The sequence below is a fragment of the Somniosus microcephalus genome, chromosome 9 (genome assembly GCF_052327205.1).
Source record: "Somniosus microcephalus isolate GS21.2 chromosome 9, FLI_Smic_1.0, whole genome shotgun sequence".
Lineage (NCBI taxonomy): Eukaryota > Metazoa > Chordata > Chondrichthyes > Squaliformes > Somniosidae > Somniosus > Somniosus microcephalus.
Genome location: NC_140995.1, coordinates 111,011,976 through 111,027,734, shown reverse-complemented (window position 1 = coordinate 111,027,734; position 15,759 = coordinate 111,011,976). Strand labels below are relative to the sequence as shown.

Here is a 15,759-nt window from a genome sequence, read left to right as displayed (position 1 = left end):
TCTTTAGGCTGTGACCCCTGGTTCTGGACTCCCCGGCCATCGGGAACATCCTTCCTGCATCTAGTCTGTCTAGTCCTTTTAAAATTTTATAAGTTTCAATGAGATCCCCTCTCATTCTTCTAAACTCCAGCGAGTATAAGCCCAATCGATCCAATCTCTCCTCATACTAAAGTAATGACAGTCTGCATAGATACATTCTAAGTGCACACATAAATCTCTAACTCAGAATTTTGAAAAAAGGAGGAAATCCTGTAAAAACTGGATTATTCCTAAAGGACAGGAGATTGTGTTTTATTTGGATCTGGATTTACATATGTACAAGAAAATACTTGGGTTGTAACCTTTTAAGCAGTAATGCTGTATACTTACCCAAGCCCCAGAATATACAATTAGTCTATATTTACTAATTCAAAATGTACAGAAATCAGTCACTACATTTTGTGCATGGAAACAGCAAAAAAACGTTTTTTATTCAGCCCAAAAAAGCACTGCAATATGTGTTATTTACCACAGTAACAATGTTTGTCACAGCTGGATATCATGAGCTACCTAATTCACATAATTACTGCAATTAAAACTAATTGCAGTAATAGTAACCAACTCTTTCAGCATTTACATACAAGAATAACCTTTGTTGACATGACCCCCATATGACATGACACTAGATTGTTACAAAACATGCTGCAAGAGTAATTGCTTACTTTGGATTATGAAAAAGACTTGAATTTATTTACACTTATAAAAACAATGCATCAAACACTTCAACCTTTTTAACATTCATTTCTACTCCACCTAACTCAGTACAAATCGGTGATGAAACCCAAGATTTTCCTGGTCTGTAATGTTCACAGTTCAGTCATAACACTATTTCCTTGCTGCTACTGACCCCGCTTACACTGCAGGGCAGATTCAGCCTCAATGGATAACTGCACGAGTGAGATTCGGTGGCTAGGTCCAAAAGGATGAACGTTCCCTGTAAAGGCCTTCGGCGTGCTGCTTTTATTTGCTGCCAACCATATCAGGGAAAACCATCGTAAAAGATTATTCCAACACCATTGGCATTGTTTACTTTACCATCATGCTTGTTGTCAGAGGAAACCTTTGTAAAATAAAGTGAGACATCAAAGTGCATTTCAATGCCACGATACAACTCACCCGCTCTCCAATACTCGGGGAACAAAGCGGTGGTAACATTCTGCATTCATTCCATGGTTCTACAGGGTTGCCAAGTCTTGCTGGACATATTCCTGGATCTGATCACGTAATGTCTGATCACATGACACCAGTGTTTTTGTAACAGTTGGATGCTCTGTAGTGGAGTGTCTTTGCTCATGGTTGTGTGTTATCAGTTGTGCGCGAGATGTTCCGAGAAGAACATGCAGGGGCGCAAGCAGGAGGAAGAATGTAGATGCATCTGGAATTCAGAAGGAAGAAGAAATTTGACAACCATAACATTGATGCAATCGGAAGACAGGAAAGAATATAATGGAGAATGGGAGGTCAGAGGTGAGACAGAAACCTTTTTGTTGGATTCAGACTGAGCGTGTCAGGTGTTGGCATGGTAGAGTCGAGAAATGTTGAGGGGGAGAGAATCGTTTGGTGTGAAGGGAGATGCAGAGTTCTGTGCTGGGGGGGGGCGGGGACTTTAATGTATGTGGCACATGTGATGTGTTTATGAGTGGTTTGAGAGTTTTGGACCATTTAGAGTTGATGTCGTTGAGAAAGGAGTGTGTGAGAGATAATGTCATTCACTGGCTTTCAGTCAATTTTTGATTGCGTGTTAACTGTGGGTAGCATTTGTTCCTACATCCAAACTGAACTCCCTCCCTGTCGCTGAAGTGCTTTCCAATAGCAAAAACAGTCAGGCTGCAATGGTAGCACTGGACGCCAAGAATGCCTTGCACAGCTGAAACCACTCGTGAGCAGAGCGGCTATGTGTGCAGTCATACGTCAGACTGGCTGTGGGAGCAGCTGCAGAGTAGGGAAGAAGCTGGGAAAGAATAAACAGCGCTGTTCCAGATCCAGCAATGCTGGCCGCCAGGTGATCTTGCACATTTTTCTCCCATGCTGCTCACTGCAGTGCAAGAGATGAATCCGCAATTCCGAGAGACTTACGGACAATCTGGAAGAGTTGACAACCGTATACTTCTAGCCTGCTCTGCAAGTGCGGAGATGTAACCAATGCACCTCTGGAAGGTAAACCAGATGGGCCAATAGCAGTGTTATCACTAAGCTTGTTTAGCATATTAATAGCAATATGTTAAGAGCTTAAACCAATAGGTTTTTAAACTGTGCCAATGTTTGAAATTCTTCATTTGATCACCTCAAATAGCTCCCATCATCAGTACTTCACTCCAGCGTTAAATATAGTTGAAACAGACACAACTTCCCCCCCTCCCCACCCCCAAAGTTGGGAGGGGCAAGATCTAAAATCCAATTGTACAAGATTTAAAAAAATACAGTTCAAGTGAACCTAGTACCACCATTTCAAATACCAAATATTAACATCTTAACTGCACTGGCAAGATATACAGGGGAGGGGGGACAGGGAGAGGGGGGGCCTCGCAGCGGGGGAGGTTAGGAGCTTGGGATGGGGCCGGGGAAAGTCAGGGACTGCTTTTTTTTTTTGGGGGGGTGGGGAAAGGAGGAGAGGGGTCAGGAACCAGTGGGTGGGAGGTGGGGGCAGGGAGAAAGTCAGGAACTTAAATTTTGTCAAATCCATGGGATAATGAGTCAGGATTCAGAAGCAAATTGCTCCTTGGAAAAGAGTCGCTACATATAAATTAAGGATATTTTGGAAGCCAACTGTTACAAAAGGCAATTAAGTCTAAACTGATAATTGACAGCCAACCTCGGATTACTGTTTGTTGCCTACAGACACACTAATTATTCCAGAATTGTTTAGTAATCCATCATCGAACTGTTGATAATTCTAGTTATACCAATGGTACAGATATATTCATACCATTTCTGGAGCATTGAGAAAACAACTGCAAAGTTACACTCCCACAACACTCAGGAAAAGCAAACTTATCCTCACTGGCCTCCAATTGCCAGTGAAATTTTTCCATTTCTAATAATAGAAAAAATGCTGACTACCCCAGCAACTCTTTTCTGACTTTAAGAATTCAGATGGTCCATCTAAACCTTCCGCTAGAAAATCCTTTACTGACCTCAGTTTAATCAAGTTCAACTGTAGTTAACTGCTCATTTGCATCAACACAAGGCATTCAGTAAAAGTATCCTATAAAAATGAACAGTGCATTTAATACTTTGACCCTTCCAACTCCACAGATCTAGGTGGAACAAATTGCACTCTAGACGACATTAACTTGTTTGCTGTTCGCATTTTTCTTCGGTTTAAATAGGTCAGCTGTGTGAAAAATAGTATAGTAAGGTTTTTTGGCAAAAGTGAATTCACGAACAAAAAAACAGCCGCAAGCAATGACACCATCAGCCAAATCTTACAGAAATTAGAGGTAACCAATTAATTTGCTCACCCACCCACAAGTAACTCCCACAAACTACTGGATGCGAGAGTCACATGGAGTGGGAGGATTTAATTGGTTACAAAACTGATTTCCACGCACAATTTTTAATGTTACTGAAGGTTATGAAAGAGAAAGGGGCTGGGCACTCGAATGGTTTCCCAATTGCAGAAAGTGCATTTACATTTGAGCGTGTTAATGTCAAGGAAACAGCCAATTTCAAACACATCGGGCCGTATATTCCGATCCCTACGGGTGTGTACGCGCTGTGTACACACCCATAGGGACATCGGAAATGCCAGTTTCAGGCATGCGAATCCTCGATAGATCGGACGCCTGCCCTGGAGAAGGGCCTCTGTGGGCGGATAGTTCCGCTTTCTGGAGAACCTCCGCCCGCAGAAAACCCTTAGAAATCTTATGCTGCTAAAAGCAGGTGCAAGGCCTGCTTTTATCAGCATAAGAATTGAAAAAAGTAGTAATAAAAAAATTCTCACTGATTTATATAATTTTAATAAAATATTTTTTAAAAAGGCAAGATTATTTTTAGCCCTGTAAAAAACTAATTTTTTTTTTTTTTTAATTACATTTTTGTTTAAAATACAGGAAACTCGTTTAAACGGCACCTAAATATCCGGAATTCTCTATTAACCGGCAAAATTCATACTCCGAAAACAACACCTTAATAACCGGAAATGTTGCCGAGTCCGAGTCTCCCGCGGTGTCCGAGTTAGTCAGTGGGGGTAGTTCTCCAAACTGTCACTACTTGGCGCTGTCGGAAGTCCGAACACCTCAATAACAGGAGTCTGACTCTCCCGCGCTGCCAGTAGTCTCTTCTGATGAACCAGCTGACTTGGAATAAGTGTACAGTCAACTACAGTGCTGTATACAGTCGTTTACTCTAATTACTTAACAGTAAAACAAAACTTAGAGTTATGGATTACCCTCAACTGGCAGTACTGTACTTAAGCATCTTCCACCATCCATTTAACACAACATTCTGTAGGCGAGTACCCAATTACTGTATACTGCACATTTCTTGATTTTTTAATTTTTGTTTGTTAAAAATAGCCTCGGTAGATAACCCTCTCCGTCATCCGGAATTTTTAATCAACCGGCACCATCCCAGTCCTGTCGGTGCTGGATACCAAAGAGTTTCCTGTATTTAATTTATTGTAATTTCAACTCATTTTAAAAATGTGGTTTTAAAAAAAAAAATTATTTAATGTTTTACAGGTAGACTACCCTTTATCCGAACTTCCGAAAACCGAAACCCTCTAAAAACTGAAGGTTTTTTCGTTCAGCGTAAGTCGTGCGCACGACCCCCTGCTGACCCAGACCCCCGCCGACCCCCACCCCCACGACTTACGCTGAGCGTCAGCGTAAGTCGGGCGCACGACCCCCCGCGGACCCAACCCCCGCCGACTTACGCTGAGCGTCAGCGTAAGTCGGGTGCACGACCCCCCGCGGACCCAACCCCCGCCGACTTACGCTGAGCGTCAGCGTAAGTCGTGCGCACGACCCCCCGCGGACCCGACCCCCGCCGACTTACGCTGAGCGTCAGCGTAAGTCGTGCGCACGACCCCCCGCGGACCCCCGCCGACCCACCTTCCAAAATCCGAAATTCTCCGAAAACCAAAACACGGCTGGTCCCGAGGTTTTCGGATAAAGGATAGTCTACCTGTACTGTGTTTTTGGGGTGATCTCCATTCATATATTTGACAGGTCTATCTGTCAAGTGTATGAAGGGAGATTCCCTTCGCCTATTGGCTCCCCATGGCCCACGTGATCCCAGGGATGCTTACGAACTGCATACGCCTCTGGGATAAGTGGGTCCTGCACATTGAGTTTGGAGAGGACCTGGAAGTATACGCACCTCGGGAGCCCTCAGGTAAGTCCGTAGATTTTTTCCAGATCAGAGGCCTATGCTCACAGGAAGCCTCCGATCGGAAAATACGACCCATCAATTTTACAGACCGAGTGGGCCTATCAGAAACAGGAGAAACCCTCACCGACAGAACACCTGCTTCGAAACAAGTATTTTCCACTCAATGCCACCATAATATGAAGCAAAAGATAGGCTGCAGAAGTAAAACACCTTAAAAAAAAAAAATGATCTTGTTCTGGAAATTATTTTTGTCTTATAATAACTCCTGTGAAGCGCCTTGGGATGTTTTACTATGTTAGAGGCACAATATAAATACAAGTTGTTGTTGCTGAAATCAAAAGGAAAGCAAGAATTGACATGCAAGTAAGAGAGAATTGTAATCCTGGCCATTTCTGGTAAAGACCCACGTACAATTAACAAGCAACACTTCTGACATGAAGTTTAAACACACCAAGTTTTACTTTGTCTGCACCACGTCAGATGTCATTAGTCAAGGCTGTTAGATGTTTGAAAAGAGCAAGAAGTCTCGCACGCTTCTGTCATTGCATTAAATCAAATTAATGGCCCATTGGCACTCTGTTCTGCATTCACAAGTTTGCTTGATTCAAGCTTGTTTTTACCAAAATAATTTACAACAAAAAGTGATGAGTGGTTCAAAGCTGGCTCTAATTCTCGGTAAGATCCCCGAAATTCAGAAATAAAGCAAGAAGTATATTCTATTTACATTTCATGACAATTGTAAGGATAATGGCCGAATGATCACCATAGCATATATGGAAGGGCTTGCTAGTACTGTGGTATCCCACCCCATTTATACTGAGGCAGATTTAACAGTGGGAGAAAAACAGCATAGGTGCAGTTGTCTATAAGTTACAAATCACAACTGCCACTGGACCACTCACAATGGATGGGAAGGTTGATACAGGCCAGTCATGTGAAAACCATGAGCCAACCACTCAGCTTTTTGTGGCAATGCAGAGTCTGCTCCAGAATGTAAATGGGATCGAGCCCACAACACCAAACTCAACGTATTATTAAGAATAGATTTGATGAGAAGTAGTGATGCAATATGAAAATGACATCAAATTCAGTAAAACAGGAAGATCAACACATTTCTGCACATACATACACAAAGAATTTGCAAGCAAAAAGGGTAAATGTACTAAATATACATTGTGTGCCACATTAACATGCTGGTACCATACTAAACAAATTCCTACTCAGGTTGGATATTTTCATATACTGAATGCTTATATGGAGCAGGAGGGAGCTAGCCAGAAAACTGAGCAAGGACAGGAAGCAGACTGGAGCTTGATTTACATCAACTGCAGCCAATTGCCAGGAAACAATTAGCCGAGCTGCAGTATTATTCGGGTAGGCTACTGCCCAGAGAACAAACTGAAGCCCATACCCACATTTTGATATTTATGTTTTATCGCAAAAATATGAGTGGTCTTCTGCAGAACAGCTACCACCCAAATACTACCCAGCTTGAGGCAAATCAATTCACTACTGAGATTTTTAAGCAAATGACAACCAATCAACACAGCACCATTTATTCATGTACGTATGTGGAGATTGCCTCAAGGTTACAGTTCAATCACAAAGTCCCATTTTTTATAATCTGTGTTCTAACAGTAAAATGATTTCTCAATCCATAAATACTAGAATTGGAAATACTACAGAAGCAAGCAGACATCTGAATTTATGGTTAGATCATCAACGGCTATCTTTTTTTAAATGTCAGTATGCTTTCAAGGAGATCATTTACAGAAGCACCTTCTCCAACGCAAAACGATCTGCCATAATTACTTCATTCCAGGCCCCGAGAAACTTAGAACATAAACTCTATACACAGTTCTATATTTGTTAGACAGGTACCAATAGACAAACCACTTCATGTGAATACTTCCCATGTTGCCATGTAACAACAACTAAAGGGAGAAATCTTTGCATAGTTAGGCTGCTCTATCAAGAAAAAAGTTGTCAAACGGCAGCTGAAAGGAGCACAGAGTGGCTACAACAGGTCCCAACTGTGTAAGATCTAGTCAACCCTCAATTCCAACAAGTTCAATAACCAAGTCTGACAAGGCCATTCTGGGGTCACAAAGGTAACTGTAATCTCCTCTGCTTTAATCCTACGAATGATTTGGGGCATCAGGGGAAACTGTGGGAAGACACAGAGAAATGTATCCACCTGGAGCTTAAGACTGAGGTTCAACTCTATGGCTCAACTGTCGCCCGTAGAAAAATCTCAGCAGTCTTCGAGCCCGCTCTTTAAATAACTCCAAGTTGGTCTGATCTGTCTCAGAAGTCCACGTGTGCACTTGGACTGTCCCAGCAAAATATTCTGCATCCCCGGCAAATAAAGTAAATAAGGTATGGTCACACATGGCATCAAGGCACAAGAATAAAAAAAATCTCCCCTTGTATGTTATGTAGTTCACTATGATGGTACAGATAGTCCATTTGTTCATTGCCTTATGCAGAAGATGCTCAGAAAACTCAGCTGACACCCCCTCTGATGGAAGTGCAGAAGCAGACATTAAAAGGTTCTGCAGATAGAGACCAGTCAAGCTGGCACATTTATGGTAAACCAGGGCTGAAACCATAGAGGACATGTACATTTTTTTTTAATGGTTGGGATATCCCCTTCTGAGAGTTATAAGCCAGCGGCTTTCTCACCTGCATGATCTCAAAACCAACATCAGACAGCACTTCAGCACAGTCAATTACTGGAGAAAAAAATTAGTTATTAATCTTTAAAGGAACAGTCAAACCATGGGTACAGGAGGAAAGGAACCAAACGGAAAAACACAAGAGTCTAATCAGTAATACAGAAGGGTCATATTGATGCAAGAGATTTGTCCAACAAATAAACTTCCCAGCCTGGGCTCCAGGCAGAGAACTGCTCCAGTACTTTGCAGAATCAGAACTGCCCTGACACCTGCTGACACGAAGACCTCAGGAGAGAGTTTATAAAGCACGAGTTTATAAAGCAATTGGGTTCTGGACAAAAACAAATGCTGCCACCATTATTGAACAAAACGGTACAGAGTCTGTCAGAACTAGTGATCTTGTGTAGCTTTAGTTCCAAAATCTAATACGGTGTCTACTGAACATACTTGGCAAATTACCATCTGCAGAGCCTGCTATTTGGCTTAGAACGCAATTCTGAAGGCTCACTCCTCGTATATGGCAGTTGAGTGCTTAAGAGTAATCTTCCACACTTTACTTTCTCACTGTGCCTACGGAAAAGGCTGAGACAAGTTCTACAGTCTTCAAAGTTAAGCCTGGAGAGAAGTTAACAGATAAAGAAAGGTGATAGCAACTAGAAAGATCCTGTAATGGAACATGTACCATTTTAAGCCCTAGGCAAGTATAGACTGAGCAAGGTTGTTTCAACCAGAATACTCGTGACAAAAACAAGGAAATGCAGTTACACTGACACTTTGCGATTATTTCGACTTTATATGCTTAAAAAAAAGTACAATGCAGCTACTGGCAAGGCTGACCTTTAGGAAATATGTAAAGAGACATAGCAGAACCTTACCTACAGAAGAGCAACAGACAGACACTACTACAAACAAATGAGTCAAAAGAAAATTGAGAACTCCTCTGCATCTGTAGTACTTATCCACCTCGTGCCCAAGTGTTAGCTTGGCTCAGTTAGTAGCACCCTTGCTCGAGTCAGAAGCTAGTGGGTTTAAGCCAGGGCATGAGAACCTAATCTAGGCGGTTTCTTTAGTTTAGTATTAAGGAAGTGCTGCATTGTCAGAAGTGTCATCTTTCAGATGCAAGATGAAACCAATTCAGATGGTTCAGCTGGACATAATAGGTCAAAGGGTACTACCGTATTCAAAGTCGTTCTCCCAGTGTCCCGGCCAAAATTCCTCCTTGAAACATCACGAAAACAGATTAACTGGCCATTTATTTCACTTGCTATTTGTGGAACCTTGCTGTGTTCAAATCGGCTATCACATTTGACTGTGTTTCAAAAGGTAATTCATTCAGTGCTTTGGGACATTCCGAGATTGCAATGATGCAATATATAACTTCCACAGAAAGGTCTGGCATCAACAGGAGGGTGAGTTTTGTGCAAAGGTGGGCTTTCCTGTTCATAGAGGAATCCTTGTACACATCATTGCTGAACAGAAGCCACTTCAAATAACAGAATTGTATGAAGAACATATATGGCACCTTTCACAGCCAAATTAATTTATTTTTAAGTGTAGTCACAGTTGTTATGCAAGAAAATATGTCAGCCACTGTGCACACAGCAATGTCACACAGACAACAACAACTTGTATTTATATTGCACCTATAATGCAGTAAAACGTCCCAAGGAGCTTCACATGAGCGTTATAAAACAAAATTTGAGATAAATGACAGTTTTTGGTGGAGTTTGAGGGATAAATGTTGGCCAGGACCCAGTAAGATAACCTGCACTTCTTCAAATAGTACCATAGGATATTCCGCATCCAACTGAACAAGCAGACAGATTCTCTGTTTAATATCTCTTTCACAGAGGTGTAGCTGTTTGAAGTTTTGATTGCTTTGCTGTGACGCGTGCACGTGTAGATATTGGGAATGGGCAAAAATCAAACTTGGCTGTAACGGTTCACCATCACTCGCCTACAAGGCTAGCATATGAAGAATGGCCATCCAGGCAAGACAGCCGAGGACAACTGACTCATGTGGAACCATACCCCAAGCACAAAGGTAATGCCTTCAAAAGGAGAAAATAGGTAGAAAATAAAGTGAAAATTAAAGTTGCAGGAACATATTTTAATTATACTACATCAAATATGATTTGAAACATTAACTTATCAAAAATAACCCCTTTTGTCCCCCTTTTTAAAAATTAGTTGTTGTTTCCATTTTAAGTCCTCACACCAAGCACCCGGGAGGTCATATGTCCCTCTCAATGCCACTTGTAACCAGACAACAACAGTTTGCATTTATATAGCGTCTTTAACGTAGTAAAACATCCAAGGCGCTTCACAGGGGTGTTACCAAACAAAATTTGACACCAAACCACATAAGGATATATTAGGACAGACGGATCATAGAGGTAGGTTTTAAGGAGCATCTTAAAAGATGAGAGGTGGAGAAGTTTAGGGAGGGAATTCCAGAGCTTAGGGCCCCAGCAGCTGAAGGCACAGCCACCAATGATGGAGCAATTAGATTCGGGGATGGGCAAGAGGCCAGAATTGGAGGAGCACAGAGATCTGATGGTTGTGGTCAATGTTACTGTTGAGCTGCGTGGCCACTCACCAGCTTTTAAAGTGGGAGAAACTGCACATGCGCGAGAACTTGAATGGGCAGCGCAGCTACTTAAAGGGACTGTGCACCTCCAAAAAAATTAGAGGGAACATTGGTTGTCGATGCGAGGCGTTGCCAGGCCAGGCCCCAATGTAGACCAATGAACACACAGAGGTGATGTGTGAGCGGGGCGGTGCGAGTTAGGATACGGGTAACAGATTTGGATAAGCTGAAGTTTACATAGGGTGGAACATGGGAGGTCACCCAGGAGAGCATTGGAACAGTCAAGTCTAGAGGTAACAAAGGAATGGATGAGGGTTTCAGCAGATGTGCTGAGGCAGACATCAGAAGGTGTCCAATATATTCAAGATGATGCACTTTGCATTTTCCATTTCTTATGGGGAAACACCTCCTCTCAATCTCTACTCTCTCCCAAATAGCATGCCTGTGACTATAAATTTGCCTACAGACAATGGCAAGTACAAATATACACCGTACTATTGAATGGCAAAGTGTACTGGAATGCCAATTTGTCACCTCAGAGGCCTTTTTTTAAAGATTAGAGCAATGAACCTCTATTGCAGGAGATCAAATTGGCACTGATGAATTACATCAAAATCTGTACATTTAGCCACAAAACCACTGACAAGGAGTGCATGACAAAACTACCGCCAATCTCCAACCTCCATTTCCTGTCCAAAGTCCTTGAATGTGCTGTTGCCTCCCAAATTTGTGCCCATCTTTTACGCAACAGCATGTTTGAACCTCTCCAATCAGGTTTCCACTCATGTTACAGCACTGAAAAGGCCCTAATCAAAGTTATAAATAACTTCCTAACTGTGGTGCACTATTCCTCCTCGTCTTCTTTTTGACACGTTCGACTACACCATTCTCCTCCAATGACTCGCCTCCGTTGTCCAGCTGAGTGGGATGGCCCTCGCTTGGTTCAATTCTTATTTATCCAATGATAGCCACAGAATCTCTTGTAATGACATCTCTTCCTACCCCTGCACCGTTAGCCTCTGGAGTTCCCCACGGATCTATGCTTGGCCCCCGCATATTGCTCAATTATATGGTGCCCCTCGGCAACATCATCCGAAGACACAGCATCAGGTTCCAATATATTATTATGACACCTTGTTCCCTCCACTGCCTCTATGATCAGTCTGCTTGTCCAACATCTAGTCCTGGATGAGCCGAAAGTTCCTCCAGTCAAACATTGGGAAGACCAAAGCCTCAAAATTTAAAATTCTCATCCCCACCCTTGTGTTCAAATCCCTCCATGGCCTTGCCCCACCCTATCTCTGTAACCTCCTCCAGCCCTACAATTCTCCAAGAACTCTGCATTCCTCCAATTCTGGCCGCTAACGCATCCTCCACTCCATTGGCGGCTGTGCCTTCAGCCATTTCAGGACCCAAGCTCTGGAATACCCAATCTAAACCCCTCTGTCGCTCAACCTTTCTCTCTCTCTCCTCCTTTAAGAGCCTCCATAAAACCAACCTCTTGGACCAAGTTTTTAGTCACCCCAGCTAATATCTCCTTCTTTGGCTCGTTGTCAATTTTTGTCTGATTACGCTTCTGTGAAGCGCTTGGAACGTTTTTCTATGTTGAAGGCATTATATAAATGCAAGCTGTTGTTTATATGTGCATCTGTAACAGTGCCTATAAAAGGAAAGGAGGTCTACTGATAAACTGAACAAAACCAACAGATAACATTCTAATCCAACTGCAGAAAGTTTGAGGCATGTACATCCCATTAAAGAATTTTTTTTTTTTTTTTTTTTTTAAATCAGTAAAGCATCTTTTAAGTATTAAAAGGAACTTTTTGTATTGGTCAACTCTCAACATACACAAACACACCAAACTTTTTTTTGCAGATGTACATATACTAAACTAAAACTGATATTAGCAGCTGAGACTGGTGAGTTGAAATTATAGATTTGCACAGAAGCAAAATGAAGAATATTGAATGACAAACATGTAGCATCCATTTAATTGTGTCTACTCGGTGAGGTGGTCATTTTTACTGTAAAAGTACTTTAGAAATGCACTCTGTAATTGCAAATTTTTTTTAAATTTCACCATCATTCTGCAGAGAGCTCATTCGTTCAGTTTCCCAATTCTCATTAACTGTAAGTGAAGGCAGGGAGCAGAGGCCAGCAGCTTACACACGCAAGGGACAGAGGTAGAGAGAAAAGAGAGATGGGGGAAATATCAGTGGACTCATCGATACTTCACCCAACCTATTAAAGAATAGCAACAACATCTTGAATTTGTATAGTGCTCCTTAAATAAAAGATCATCTCAGAGCATTTCACAAAGGCAGAGATATACACCAAGTGGGAATTGAAGAATGGCTTTGGACGAGAATTCCAGAGGCCTGAAGCCTAATGGTTAAAAGATTGGCCTTCAGTACTGGAGCACAGGAAAAGGCTCGGGACAAACAACAATCCAGAGTCAGAAGACCAGGAATATGGCTGGAGAAGTTTTCCCAAATATGGTGGGGTGAGGTTGTGAAGAGATTTGAAAAAGCATCAGGACCCCAAGTTACTGGGTCACAGAGAGCCAATGGAGCTGAGTGAAGCATAGTGATGAGTGAGTTGAGACACTGCACGCACTCAAGTCACCGAAATCCACAGAGGGTGGAGGTGGGAGGAGGCAGTGAAGTAGCAATGCAAAATGGGAAACTCTCAGGAGGAAAAATAGATTTTGTCATAGAGTCATACTCCACATAGAGGTAGCAAAGATAATTTCTGCAAAATCTAATTTTTTTTTAAATGTTTTCTATTGACCTTGATCATTATTCTTACTACAGTTCTAGAAATGACTGAATTATTACCTTCTCTGTACATTCCCATACTTGTTGAAACTATGGTATACAAGAATGGTTCCCATACTAAGGTTTAAATCAGCAAAAAAAAAATCAAGCCTCGTGGTTAATGTGGCCTTTCAACTTTGAAAACAATACACCACTATCCAACTTTTAAATAAGGACTAAGATTCTGGTTTAAAAAGGCAATACCAACAAATAATGTACTCTATGTACCCTGAACCATGCCATTGAAACAGTTCTGTTCTGCTGAGATACACACTTCTAAGCAGTAATGCGAGAGAGTAGATGTATAAATCACCATTACACCACCTCCCACCAGCTCTTCAGTCATGTAGTATTGACAAAAATGTTGACTACACAGCAACAGACTCACACTGCTCCTATATATTAACAGCAGAGTATTTGCAAGACCTTATTACAGAATACAATATCCTCACAGTAGTTGAATTTGTTGCAGAGCATAACTAATAGCACGAACAGCAGAATGCAAATTCAAAAGTCAACACTGGTCAAGGTGTCACACAATGAGTCTATATCTGTAGAGTCGGTGGATATGACCATGAGCTGAACTCAAATATCTGGAGTGCCTGATGGAGAAAAGGGGAAAATGTGCTTGCCCCAAAAATCGTCCTACCAACAGCACTTTTTTTTTTAGTATGCAATGGTTAAACTGAAAAGAAAATACATGTAATTCTCAAAAATCCTTGATAATCCATGCTAGCTACAGATGCAGTGCATAATCCAGTACTTGAATTTCATTCAAATAGTCATGCCTACAGTAATAGAACATTTAGCAAAGGCAGCTTCATTTCAGAAAGATATAGGAACAGTGCAACACTTGCACTAAACTAAATTGCTGCATTTTTTGAGTTACAACACATGCAGAACACTGGACAGTAATGTTCAATTTATTCACATTCGGATGTTAAATGTCCTGCCCAGAAAATGTATACATGTATGGTTCTCCAGTTTTGCCATTTCCTATACCAGATATAGCTGAATACAATTCAATTGATAAAAATGACCTATTACTCCTGTAAAAGGTCTGACAACTTAACATATTTATACAAGATCCCCTTTACTCACTGCATTATATACAAATGTAACATGACAAGTGGATATCACGACACTCCTCCACAGATGCAACCATGATTGTTTCAAAGAACTAGTATCAATACATTTTGTCAGATTTCTCAAATTCTTCCCACACACTCACTCCACATATGGTGAATTTCCTAAGAACAGGACAGGAGTGCTCTTCAGTTTATTCTCAATGGGTGTGCCACCCACATATTCCAAAAGATCAGCCAGAATTAATGCATTTTCACACATACCCATCAAACCTTAATTTGTTGTAACTTCTGTATATAATGATCACCTAACTGTGTTGCAAATTTCAGCATCATACATTATACTCCTCAAAATTAGCAGCAATGAATTGCAATTTCCACTATTGTCATTCTTGTCCCAATAGTATGCTGTCAATGACTAATGCAAATAACGTACTGCAATTAATACAGTAAATGCATTAACAGTGGTCACTGAGAAATCGTTTAACCAATCTGCTCAAATTAACGAAGACATTTTTTTAAAATCACAATCTCCACGTTTTAAATGATTATCTGCAGTGGGCACTTATCGAAAATACAGTCACTCCATTCTCCAAAAAGGCAGTATTACACAGTCGCATTACCTTCATACTCATCGCACCTCCAAGATTTATTATTAATACCCATTTACGGTAAACTCAATTAAGATTGCATGGATCAATGAGCATTTCTCAATGGAGGTCATCCCATGCTACTCCAAAAGCTAGAACGGGAGCCTGGGATCATCTTATATGATTCATTCTCACCGCTGCGCCATTTTTATGTTAACTGCAGAACGTACAACACCTGTAGTGATAACTGATAACTACAAACTCGAAAACCATTTCTGACGGACACGAATCCACAGACTGACTCCCCAGAACAGATCTGTGAGGAGAGGTAAAAATCCATCACTCATCTTTCACAGTATCTTTACACTTGGTCCAGCTGCAGGACACGGACGCGCAACGCTCCTCCCAACTGATCTTGCATTACCTTGATCCCCATTTACTGGATGGAGATGACCGTCCTCCACAAATTTAGACCCAGAGAATCAAGAGGTTTTTTCCCTCCAAAAAGGACACCTTTGATTCATTTCTTTTTCATTTCCCCCTCTCCCTCCCCCGCACACACACAATACCTCCATACTTGTCCCAGCTGCAGGATGTGAATGACCGACTGCCAGATCCACACCGAGG

General features: G+C 41.6%; 1 long non-coding RNA gene across 1 annotated transcript in view; it reads right to left on the bottom strand.

Annotated features, from left to right (window-relative positions):
- The window catches only part of LOC147112598 (uncharacterized), a 70,288-nt gene extending 54,529 nt beyond the window's left edge, over positions 1-15,759 (bottom strand). The window contains exon 1 of the long non-coding RNA XR_015079529.1: positions 15,702-15,759. This is a non-coding gene — a long non-coding RNA (uncharacterized LOC147112598). The remainder of the gene's footprint in view (positions 1-15,701) is intronic.